This window comes from Euprymna scolopes, chromosome 34 (assembly GCF_053919585.1).
Source record: "Euprymna scolopes isolate OS-2025 chromosome 34, ASM5391958v1, whole genome shotgun sequence".
NCBI classification, from domain to species: Eukaryota; Metazoa; Mollusca; class Cephalopoda; order Sepiida; family Sepiolidae; genus Euprymna; species Euprymna scolopes.
Genome location: NC_136515.1, coordinates 28,815,335 through 28,827,926, shown reverse-complemented (window position 1 = coordinate 28,827,926; position 12,592 = coordinate 28,815,335).

Genomic DNA, 12,592 nt, shown 5'->3' with positions numbered 1-12,592 from the left:
CATAGTAGATCCTCATTGAACGTTTAAAAAAATCATAGTAGATCCTCATTGAAAGTTTAAAAACTCATAGTAGATCCTCATTGGAAGTTAAAAAATCATAGTAGATAATCATTGAAAGTTAAAAAATCATAGTAGATCCTCATTGAAAGTTTAAAAACTCATAGTAGATCGTCATTGAAAGTATAAAAACTCATAGTAGATCCTCATTGAAAGTTAAAAAATCATAGTAGATCCTCATTGAAAGTTTTAAACATCATAGTAGATCCCCATGTAACGTTTAAAAAATCATAGTAGATCCTCATTGAAAGTATAAAAAATCATAGTAGATCCACATTGAAAGTTTAAAAAATCATAATAGGTCCTCAGTGAAAGTATAAAAAATCATAGTAGATCCTCATTGAAAGTATAAAAAATCATAGTAGATCCTCATTGAAAGTATAAAAATCATAGTAGATCCTCATTGAAAGTATAAAAAATCATAGTAGATCCTCATTGAAAGTATAAAAAATCAAAGTAGATCCTCATTGAAAGTTAAAAAAATCATAGTAGATCCTCATTGAAAGTTTTAAAAATCATGGTAGATCCTCATTGAAAGTATAAAAAATCATAGTAGATCCTCATTGAACGTTTAAAATATCATAGTAGACGCTCATTGAACGTTGAAAATATCATAGTAGATCCTCATTGAAAGTATAAAAAATCATAGTAGATCCTCATTGAACGTTGAAAATATCATAGTAGATCCTCATTGAAAGGTTAAAAAATCATAGTAGATCCTCATTGAAAGTTTAAAAAATATTAGTAGATCCTCATTGAAAGTTTAAAAAATCATAGTAGATCCTCATTGAAAGTATAACAAATCATAGTAGATCCTCATTGAACGTTTAAAAAATCATAGTAGATCCTCATTGAAAGTTTTAAAAATCATAGTAGATCCTCATTAAAAATTTAAAATATCACAGTAGATCCTAATTGAAAGTTTAAAAAATCAAAGTAGATCCTCATTGAAAGTTTAAAAAATCATAGTAGATCCTCATTGAAAGTTTAAAATATCATAGTAGATCCTCATTGAAAGTTTAAAAAATTATAGTAGATCCTCATTGAAAGTTAAAAAAATTATAGTAGATCCTCATTGAAAGTTTAAAAAATTATAGTAGATCCTCATTGAAAGTTTTAAAAATTATAGTAGATCCTCATTGAAAGTTTAAAAAATTATAGTAGATCCTCATTGAAAGTTTAAAAAATTATAGTAGATCTTCATTGAAAGGTTAAGAAATCAAAGTAGATCCTCATTGAAAGTGTAAAAAATCATAGTAGATCCTCATTGAAAGTTTAAAAAATCATAGTAGATCCTCATTGAAAGTTTAAAAAATTATAGTAGATCCTCATTGAAAGTATAAAAAATTATAGTAGATCCTCATTTAAAGTGTAAAAAATCTTAGTAGATCCTCATTGAAAGTATAAAAAATCATAGTAGATACTCATTGAAAGTTTAAAAAATCATAGTAGATACTCATTGAAAGTTTAAAAAAATCATAGTAGATCCTCATTGAAAGTTTAAAAAAATTATGGTAGATCCTCGTTGAAAGTATGAAAAATGATAGTAGATCATCATTGAAAGTTTAAAAAATCATAGTAGATACTCATGAAAAGTTTAAAAAATGATAGTAGATCCTCATTGAAATTTTAAAAAGTCATAGTAGATCCTCATTGAAAGTTTAAAAAATCATAGTAGATCCTCATTGAACGTTTAAAAAATCATAGTAGATCCTCATTGAAAGTTTAAAAAAATCATAGTAGATCCTCATTAAAAGTTTAAAAAAATCATGGTAGATCCTCATTGAAAGTATGAAAAATGATAGTAGATCCTCATTGAAAGTTTAAAAAGTCATAGTAGATCCTCATTGAAAGTATAAAAAATCATAGTAGATCCTCATTGAAAGTTTAAAAAGTCATAGTAGATACTCATTAAAAGTTTAAAAAATGATAGTAGATCCTCATTGAACGTTTAAAAAGTCATAGTAGATCCTCATTGAAAGTTTAAAAAGTCATAGTAGATCCTCATTGAAAGTATAAAAAATCATAGTAGATCCTCATTGAAAGTTTAAAAAGTCATAGTAGATCCTCATTGAACGTTTAAAAAATCATAGTAGATCCTCATTGAAAGTATAAAAAATCATAGTAGATCCTCATTGAAAGTTTAAAAAATCATAGTAGATCCTCATTGAAAGTTTAAAAAAATCATAGTATATCCTCATTGAAAGTTTAAAAAAATCATGGTAGATCCTCATTGAAAGTATGAAAAATGATAGTAGATCATCATTGAAAGTTTAAAAAATCATAGTAGATACTCATGAAAAGTTAAAAACTGATAGTAGATCCTCATTGAAAGTTTAAAAAGTCATAGTAGATCCTCATTGAAAGTTTAAAAAATCATAGTAGATCCTCATTGAAAGTTTTAAAAATTATAGTAGATCCTCATTGAAAGTATAAAAAATTATAGTAGATCCTCATTTAAAGTGTAAAAAATCATAGTAGATCCTCATTTAAAGTGTAAAAAGTCATAGTAGATACTCATTAAAAGTTTAAAAAATGATAGTAGATCCTCATTGAAAGTTTAAAAAGTCATAGTGGGTCCTCATTGAAAGTTTAAAAAATCATAGTAGATCCTCATTGAAAGTTTAAAAAGTCATAGTAGATGCTCATTGAAAGTATAAAGAATCATAGGAGATCCTCATTGATATTTAAAAAATCATAGTAGATCCTCATTGAAAGTTTAAAAAATCATAGTAGATCTTCATTGAAAGTTTAAAAAGTCATAGTAGATACTCATTAAAAGTTTAAAAAATGATAGTAGATCCTCATTGAAAGTATAAAAAATCATAGTAGATACTCATTGAAAGTTTAAATAATCATAGTAGATCCTCATTGAAAGTTTAAAAAATTATAGTAGATCCTCATTGAAAGTTTAAATAATCATAGTAGATCCTCATTGAATGTTTAAAAATTATAGTAGATCCTCATTGAAAGTGTAAAAAATTATAGTAGATCCTCATTGAAAGTTTAAAAAATCATAGTAGATCCTCATTGAAAGTTTAAATAATCATAGTAGATCCTTATTGAAAGTGTAAAAAATTATACTAGATCCTCAATGAAAGTTTAAAAAATTATAGTAGATCCTCATTGAAAGTGTACAAAATCATAGTAGATCCTCATTGAAATTTTAAAGACTACATTTAACTCTCTGCTAACCCACATTGTAATGTTTTATGAATAAGTGAAAGAATTTACTTCGTGCTTGTTTATTGTCTCTCACAATAATAAAGAGAAGAAAAAACGAAAGTTTTCAGAAAGCAATTTTCCCTTTAATTAACATTAACACATGTCATCTTCGTAGTTATTTTCTTTTTATTTGATCCCCTTTCATTTGTATATCTGTGAATTTCTTTTAGCTCGCATTATTATTGTAACCCATGCAACATTACGTAATCACTTTTTCGTCGGTGGATTTATTGTCTGTGTTGTTGTTTTAAAAAATAATAAATATATTTAGCAGACTCCTTATAGTAAAAGTGGCATTGTCTGTCTCTTTCTCACACATTGTTGCAATTGTTTTATTTAAATATAAACAAAAACAGTAGTTAATTTTTCATGAGCGACTTAATATGATCTGAATAAAATATTCTTTATTCGTGCTTTATTTAAAATTTTATTTGTATAACAGAAAGTTTCTTTTTTTTTGCATTAAAAATTTCTAAAATCACGTGCATTCATTTAATTCCTGGTAACAACATTATAACATTACAGGATTTTCTACATTCATTGCGTCGGGATTTTATTGAATTCGAGGATGTACGATTTGTAAGAATATCTTTTGTAGTTTCTGACATAAGTTGGACACACAGAACCTCCGACTTTATTTAATGAATCATTTGCCTTTCGACTCATAAAACGAGTGTAAACGGATTTTCGTATATCTAGCAGTAAGTTAATAGAAAACGTCTTTAAACATTTGAACGTATTTCTGCAAACATGTTAACGGGGAAAGATAGGGGAACACACAAAGAGCGAGCCGATCCGCACGAGTTAACGCATCTGTAAAGTAATTTTACACACAAGTAATGCTACACATAAAAATACATATAAAAAAGCAATTTTACACATGTCATTTTTTCATATCAAATTTAATCGAATTTATTTTTGTTTGATTATTGTAATTGACTGGATGCATCGTAATTTATTATGTAAAACAAGAACGGATATTTTAAGATACGCCGTTTACATATAGGATGATTTTTTTACTCATGGCCGACTAACATATGAAACCTCTTATGTGTGAAAACATTCCATTTGAAATTTAAATCATGAACAAATTAACAAAACTAATATTAAGCACTCAAGTGTAATAGACAGACCGTTTAGAGATTCTTATAGAAAACTTTGGGCGCATGTATAAATATCAAGAAAGGCATACAAGTAAAAAAACAAAAAACAACAAATTAGATTATATCTAAATAATGACCGAAACAACAGCCGATCAAAGCTAGAAATGTTCAATTTGAGGGTCCTTCTTGTTGAGCTCTTTATTTTGATTAAACGTCAAGGAAGTAATTATTGTAAATTTATAAGACAAAATGTTCGTGCGTACTAGTTAGTTATTTGCGAAGTTCGATTATATTTTTCCACATTATCCATAATTTTTAGACATAAAATTACGCTTGTGTAACGCTTCGTCATGGACAGGCGCGATGAGTTAATATAACCATCTTGATGACATAAACAACTACAAAAAATAGATTGAGAGCAAAATCAACAATCGCAACAATTTGTTATTTTAAAGAATTTGCATCGATTCATTTCGAGGAAATGAAGAATATTTATAAAAGAGAACCATTACCTTGAATCATGTTATAACATGATAAAAAAGCAAATCGGAATAATTTTGAAAGCTACTGAAAATTATGGTTCAGATGTTCGTTAATCTTTCTTGTTAAAATTCGAAGTAGGTTTTCAAAATTATAATAGCTAAGTAACTGTAGAGGCAGAAGTTTTTACATGGAGATTCATGTTTTGTATTATTCGGACTATTACTTCAATCTTGGATATTAATATCACAACGTTTCGGCCGATGTAACCTTCGACCATTTCTAGGTGCGTGTTGTCGAACTCGGAAATCTTTGTGTCGAACTAGAAATACGTGGCACAACGGATAAAGTGCTAAGTTAAATCAGTTACTGGTGATAATCTTCTGAAGATTCAGTCCTCAGTATAGACGACACTAAGGATATGATTAAGAATTAATTAATCGTAGCTATCAGAATGAGAACAAACTAGCCCTGTGGATTAAGTGATGGCCTCGATTTAAAATTATCCTTAAGATCGACAAAATTCACATGAAGCGAAATTCCATGTTTACATGTTTCAATACATAAGATGCTCCATATGTTGGTCTGTTGTACATAACGTTTTCTTTGCATCGAACAAAATGTTTTGAGAATAATACCTACGATGAGAACCTACGATGAGAACAGTAGTCCAAATAATCCAAATAATACAGGCCGGGTAACCATTTTCGAAAATTTGAATATTTGAAACTAGAATTACCGCATTAGAAAGCAGAGTTACCAATAAACTAAAAATCTGAAAGACAAAGGTCTAGCAATTGGGAAGGAACGACCTTATATATTTGTAAAGCATGCTGCTACTAGTTGTGTTGATGAAGGATCCGGGTCGACCAAATAAATTCCTCTTTTTATCTGGAACATAAATCAGAATTGTGGGCGTTCCACTCGAGGATTCGTTTTTAAAGATGTATATTTCAATCCTTTTTTAATAAATATATTACACGCTTCAGTTATCAAAGATTCTAATCATCCCCGTTTCATGCGATTGGAGAACTACAGTCTCATTACATAAACCTTCTAGATGTAAACTCGTTTCCAAAATGCGATTGAATTTTTAATTTGTCGACTCAGTAAATTCAAAGTTCGTTAACTGAATCCAGATGGCAGCTGTTGAGATCATATCAACATAATGTATAAGAGTTTTAATTGTTCAAATTAAAAAAAAGCTCTATGCAACTAACCTTTAGAAATTAATTAGAAAACGATGAAATGGTGATAACTTGTCATACGGTCAAATGGAATAGTGAGGAAATTAATTTTTATGATATGTAAAACTTTTATATGTAAAATTTTTATGATATGTAAAATTTTTATATGTAAAATTTTTATGATATGTAAAACTTTTATATGTAAAATTTTTATATGTAAAATTTTTATGATATGTAAAACTTTTATATGTAAAATTTTTATATGTAAAATTTTTATGATATGTAAAATTTTTATGATATGTAAAATTTTTATGATATGTAAAACTTTTATGATATGTAAAATTATTATGATATGTAAAATTTTTAATGATACTACAAGAAAATAGCTTAACAATATTAATTACATAAAGCGTAGAACTTTTAATCAAAGGATGGACATTAGACAACGCATTTCGCCAGACAACATGTTATCATTCCAATCTACGACATACAATTGACAAAACATTGCAGAAATTTCACACTTCAAAATTGCTTCATTGGAAATCGCTTCAGAAAAAACATGAAGTTATAGGGTATAAGAAGAAAGATGATTATTGAAAAGACAGGAGGTGTCTATTGGTCTTAGCCTTGGAAAGACCAAAGCGGTAGGTAGGAGGGAAACAGTTTGTAGGAAGGAAGTTACACAGGTGTTTTCTTCTATAATTACAATAAACCTTCTCAACCACCAATAGCAATGGCATTACGTGAGAGTACTTCTTTCAAACTCCTCGGCCTAACGTTCACTGGGAACAGGAGTTGGAATAGATACATTGAGGACCTTGCCAAGGCCGCTGCGAGGAAGAAGGGCGGTATTTATTTGCTTCCCCATCGAGAAAATTAGGCACAAGGCTGATTTTTAAAGTGAGGAGTGAAGGGGAAATGGGGACCAACTCCCCGAAGAGTAGGGGAGCTGGATAGTGACAATTCGTATGAAGGGTTGCCCCAACATTGAGCAAGGTCTTATCTGTAGGGTCGCCCCCACATAGGGTCTTTGCTTGCAGTATCTGCTGGAACAGATACTACACTTTGATCTTGATCCGAAGGCCACAAAGGTGCCCTCGTGAGGGAGGCGGACTGTATTTATTTGCTTCCCCACTGAGCAAATTAGGCACAAGGCCGTTTTTTTAATGTGGAGAGAGAAGGGGGGGGAAAGGAAAAGGGGACCAGCTCCCGAGAGGTGGGAAATGGGAGCTGGATAGTGGTAATAGTGAAAGTGAGAAGTGAAGAGGAAATGGGGACCAACTCTTCGGGGAGTAGGGGGGCTAGATAATGACAATTAGTATGAAGGGTTGCCCCCACATTGACCAAGGTCTTATCTGTGGGGTCACCCCCACATAGGGTCCTTGCTTGCAGTATCTGCCGGAACAGACACTACATTTTTATCTTGGCCCGAGGGCCACAAAGGTGCCCCCGCGAGGGAGGCGGGCTCTCTCTACCATGCTAGAAAGTTGCTTACCCCTGAAAGTATCCTGTACCTCTATAAAGCCGCCATTCGCCCATGTATAGAGTATTGTTGTCACGTTTGGGCTGGTGCATCTGTAACTAGTCTCTCACTCCTGTACAAGGTTAAAAGAGAGTCGTCAACCTGATAGGTCCTAAACTGTCATCTAAGCTTCAACCTTTGTTTCATCGACGAAATGTTGCAGTCTTGCTGCCTGTTCTACAAGTATTTTAGTGGTGAATGCTTCGACGAGCTACAAGCACTTGTACCCCCTCGACATAAATACCCCCGACAAGCAGCTTAATCGCACCCCTACACATTAGAGATCCTAGATGTAAGAAAGCCTTCTGCTCCAATAGTTTCTTCTCCAGAACTACTAGACTTTGGAACTCCCATTCTGCTTTCCTAACTGTACTGACATACAGAAAGTTCAAGTGTAATGTGAACAGGCATCTTGTTGCTCAACTTCTTCTGTGCCTGACATATGTTGCCCCTGTGCTTTGTTTGGGGTGAAAATGGAATAAAAATAGGTATGCAGTTCTTGAAAAAAAAACTTCTGGAATAGGAAAGATTATTAAGTCGGGTATTAAAACAGCGAATTGATAAATGTTTGTTTCTTTAAAAATAACACTAATTAATTCGAAAAAAAAAAATAAATGTTAGGGTGCTTATCTCCTGGGTGATATGTAGTATTTTCCGAAATTTACTTTGTGTGTCACAAAGAAATATTTTCAAGCCACAATAAAAAAATATTTTGCTTAAGGGGAAGGGGGTTAAAAATATCAAGAAATTATGGAAAAAGTTATTGGAATAAACCGAGTAATTCATATTCTAAAATTTCCCTATAAAAGTACATGGACCAAATATTGGGTTTTGAAAGCAACCGGGATAAATCCTCTCTGTATAATAAAATCATTGGTCGAACTCAGGATTTTGGTGTCAGGGTCGAAGGTTTGGAAAGTTTGTAAAAATGTTTAAGAGTCGGACACTGATGTTTATAATTCGACTTTGATTTCTACTCAACACTATAAGGAGTCGAAAACGGAAGTTTGAAAACAAAGAAGCCGGGGCCAATTTTTATGCTTTCCGATTCCGCAACCCCTGTTAAATTCTCTGCGATGAAAAAATTTAGATCAAAATACGATTCTTCATACTGGCAGTCTTTAAAACAGCACTTCTAAAAATACAGAAAACGTATAAACAAGAAATTAGCCGTAAAAATTTCTATTGAGAACTAGTTTAGGATGATTTGCTGAGCACGAACACGCTGAAATCTATTTTTCTGAACAGTTGTGTGATGGACTCATAAGAATTCCAATTACTTATTTCTGAGCAGCCCTGTGGTCAGCAACCGAGAGTAATCTTCTGTTGCCTTTCACTGCCAAATGTTTGGTTTGTAATTTAACAATATAGTTCTACCGACCTGTATACTTTTAAAGTGTGAAAACCTATTGTAAAATTTATTATCGCTGAAATTCTTATCGTTAAATTACACAAATCACAAAAATGTCCGCTTCTCGCTCTTTTATTGTCGGATAAATGTTTTAAAATTATTATTTCTGATAAAAAGTTAAGAGATAATAAATTTTAGAACCAGTTTCAACACATTAAAATATACGGATCACTAAAAAGTAATTTTTTGTGTGTTTAATTGAAGTTATTTTAATCTTTGTTTCAAATTCTGGACTGTTTACTATCCTACGTGATGATAGTGTAATTAAACCTCTACTGGTGCGATATATTGTTCGACCAATCAGAGCCTTTAGTATATCTCAGCCTTTTCATTATTTATGTATAACTCATTTCTGAAATAGCCTTTTCCTTGTTGAATGAGGTATGTTTCTAGACCTGTGCAGTTCTAGGTAGTCTAACCTCCCAAACCTTGCTTTCTTTCTTTTGAAAGAGGTTAGGGTATTGTAAACTAGCAGTTTATCCCAGCTTTGCTCGGACCCTATGTACTGTTCATAACTTGCCACACGTGTGAATACACTTTATGTAAGATTTCAAATGTTTAGACCAAAATTTGTCTAAGTAATTTCGTAGAAACCGCAGAGATAATTTTTTTAACCTTGACTCCAATTTTGCCACCTTAACATTTATTATTCTGGTCTCAAATCAAAATACAAAACTTTATCCATGACCAAGTTACCTACATCTAAAATTTCAAGTCTTTAGACCCAAAATTGACGGAGGAATTTGGTAGAATCTGCAAAGGTCAACTCTTTCAACTTTGACCTTTTGGCAGCCAAATTTTCGCCCCCAAACTGATTAAAATGCTTAGCGCATGTCTGAATACCCGTTATGTATAAATTTCAAATGTTAGACCGAAAATTGGCTGAGTAGGTTGCTAGACACCGCAAAAGTAAAATCTTTTGAACTTTGACCCCTTACCAGCTTAAATTTTCGACACAAACTGATTAAAAAGCTTGCCCTATGCCCGAACACACTTTCTGTAAAATTTCAAATGTTTAGACCTAAAATTGGCTGAGTTATTTGGTAGAGACCGTAAAGGTCAATTTTTTTAAAACTTGGATCCCAATTTCGAATCCTTAACATATATTTTCTTGGGCTCAAATCAAATTATAAAGTTTGATCCATGTCCAAGTAACCTACATTTAAAATTTCAAGTGTTTAGATCCAAAATTGGCGGAGGAGTTTGGTAGAGTTTTCTAAGGTAAAATCGTTGAACTTTGACTCCTTGACAGCCAAATTTCTGGCCGAAAATCAATTAAAAAGATTTTCCCAAATTTCAATGCTCCTTATGTCAAATCTAAAGTCTCTAGACAGGAAATTGGCAGAGTTATATGGTAGGGAAATGAACACACACACACACACATAGACATTTTCACTTTTATAGATATACTTTATTGTTTTGGGCTCAGATCAAGTTATTAAGTTAGATCCATGTCCAAGTAACCTATATCTAAAATTTCAAGTGTTTTGTGGGAGGAGTTTGGTAGAGTTCTAAAAGGTCAACTCGTTGAACTTTGACTCCTTAATCGCCAAATTTCTGGCAGAAACCCCATCCCATAGATTTTCCCAAATCTCAGTACCCTGTATATCAAATTTCGAGTCTGTAGACTTAAAATTGACAGTTATTGCGTAAGGAAATGTACGCAGACAGACACACAGACACGTTCACGTTTATAGATATATAGATAGATAGACTAATAGATTAAACAAAAATATATACGTATACATGAAAATATATGGAAACAATTTTTTGTTTACTGTAAAGATTTTACGCAAATATTATGCAAGTATAAATCATGTAGAATATCCGCATGAATATAATTACACGTAATAGTTACCTCTAGATGATCATCCCATAAGAAAACCGAAAAACTAATAGTGAATTAATGAAAATGAATGTTTAAAAGAATATGCAAATTAGAGATTCTTTGTTAGTGAATGCATTTCCACAGCCCATACATTAGAAAATTGTATTTCTTTTTTAAATAAATAGAAAAGAGGGTTTTTAATATGAATATCAATACACACAAAAGAAAAACGAATTTATAGGAATATATATATATATATATATATATATATATATATATATATATATATATATATATATATATATATATATATATATTCTAGCATGGATGCCCGGCGTTGCCCGGGTGTTTTGAGGTGTATGCTGAGAAAAAAAAGGGGGGGTCAATTTTTTTAACTTTGACCCATATTATGTATGACCCCTTAAAATTTATTGTTTTGGGCACAAATTAAGTTATTAAGTTAGATCCATGTCCAAGGAACCTATATCTAAAATTGCAAGTGTTAGACGCTAGATTTTCGAAGGAGTTTGGTAGAGTTCTCAAAGGTCAAATCGTTGAACTTTGACCCCTTAACAGCCAAATTTCTGGCCGAAAATCGATTACATAGATTTTCCAAAATCTCAGTACCCTGTATATCATATTTCAAGTATGTAGACTAAAAATAAATAGAGTTATTGCGTAGGAAAATGTACACACATACACACAGACACAGACACACAGACACGTTCACTTTTATAGATATATAGATAGATAGGTTAGCCGGTTCGTCTCTACCGAGGAATGCCGTCGGGGCTTCTCAGACAGGCCAGGCTGCTCCTCCTTGAGGGTCCCGGTGCACAATGCCACTTTCCGACCCGTGTGTCACCTCATGGGAAAGAGATGAATAACTTTGATGTTCTCTATTCCATTTTACTCGAGTACAACTCACATGTTTTATGTTTTTTTGGTTTGTTTTTTTACATAGGCGTCACCACTTATCAAGGCCGATAGGCCACTCAAGGATAAGGGTTAAAGAGTGTAGAGTAGTCAAAAGGACAATATAGTAATCGATAGTAATGGAAGTTCGGTAAATTTGTTAACTTAAGTGGAACGGCTCATCAGAAACTTGTTCACGTTGGACTTGAAGACAACCATATTATAGACGACTGGAAAGCAGGAAAACGGAAGACAATTCCACAGGCATGCAGTTCTAAGAAAGAAGCTTTGATCATGGAATCTATGTTTAGGTTTATGTACAAATAAAGAGTGGGGAAAATTATTGATGATGTTTTCAGCTAGTCTAGTGTTTCTTGTAAAAGTTTGGCGAGGGGGGACCATAGATTGAAGCTCAGTTGAACACTTTCCATGAAAATAACGATAAAGCAGAGACAAACTCGCAACATCTCTTCTATAACGATATTTTGTTTCATTTTCCTCTTTTTGATACAGAAACAGTTACACACGTAGACAAATAGAAAAGGCACAGACCTCGTCAGTTAAAACAAATTTCGGTATATTGGCAAAGGTGGAATGGCACACGTGCGGACCAGATTTAACTTACACTGTTATTTACCCCCTACAATATATATATATATATATATATATATATATATATATATATATATATATATATACGTGTGTGCGTTTGTGCGTGCTTATGTTTATACACCTTGGAAGGAGGGGGTGTTTTAAGAAATCAGGGAGCACTATCACCTTGATCTCTTCCATTTTGTGCATGAGAAACGGAAGTGGAAGAGACCCCCTCCCCCCTTAAATGGACACCTGCCTCGTCGCCGGTCG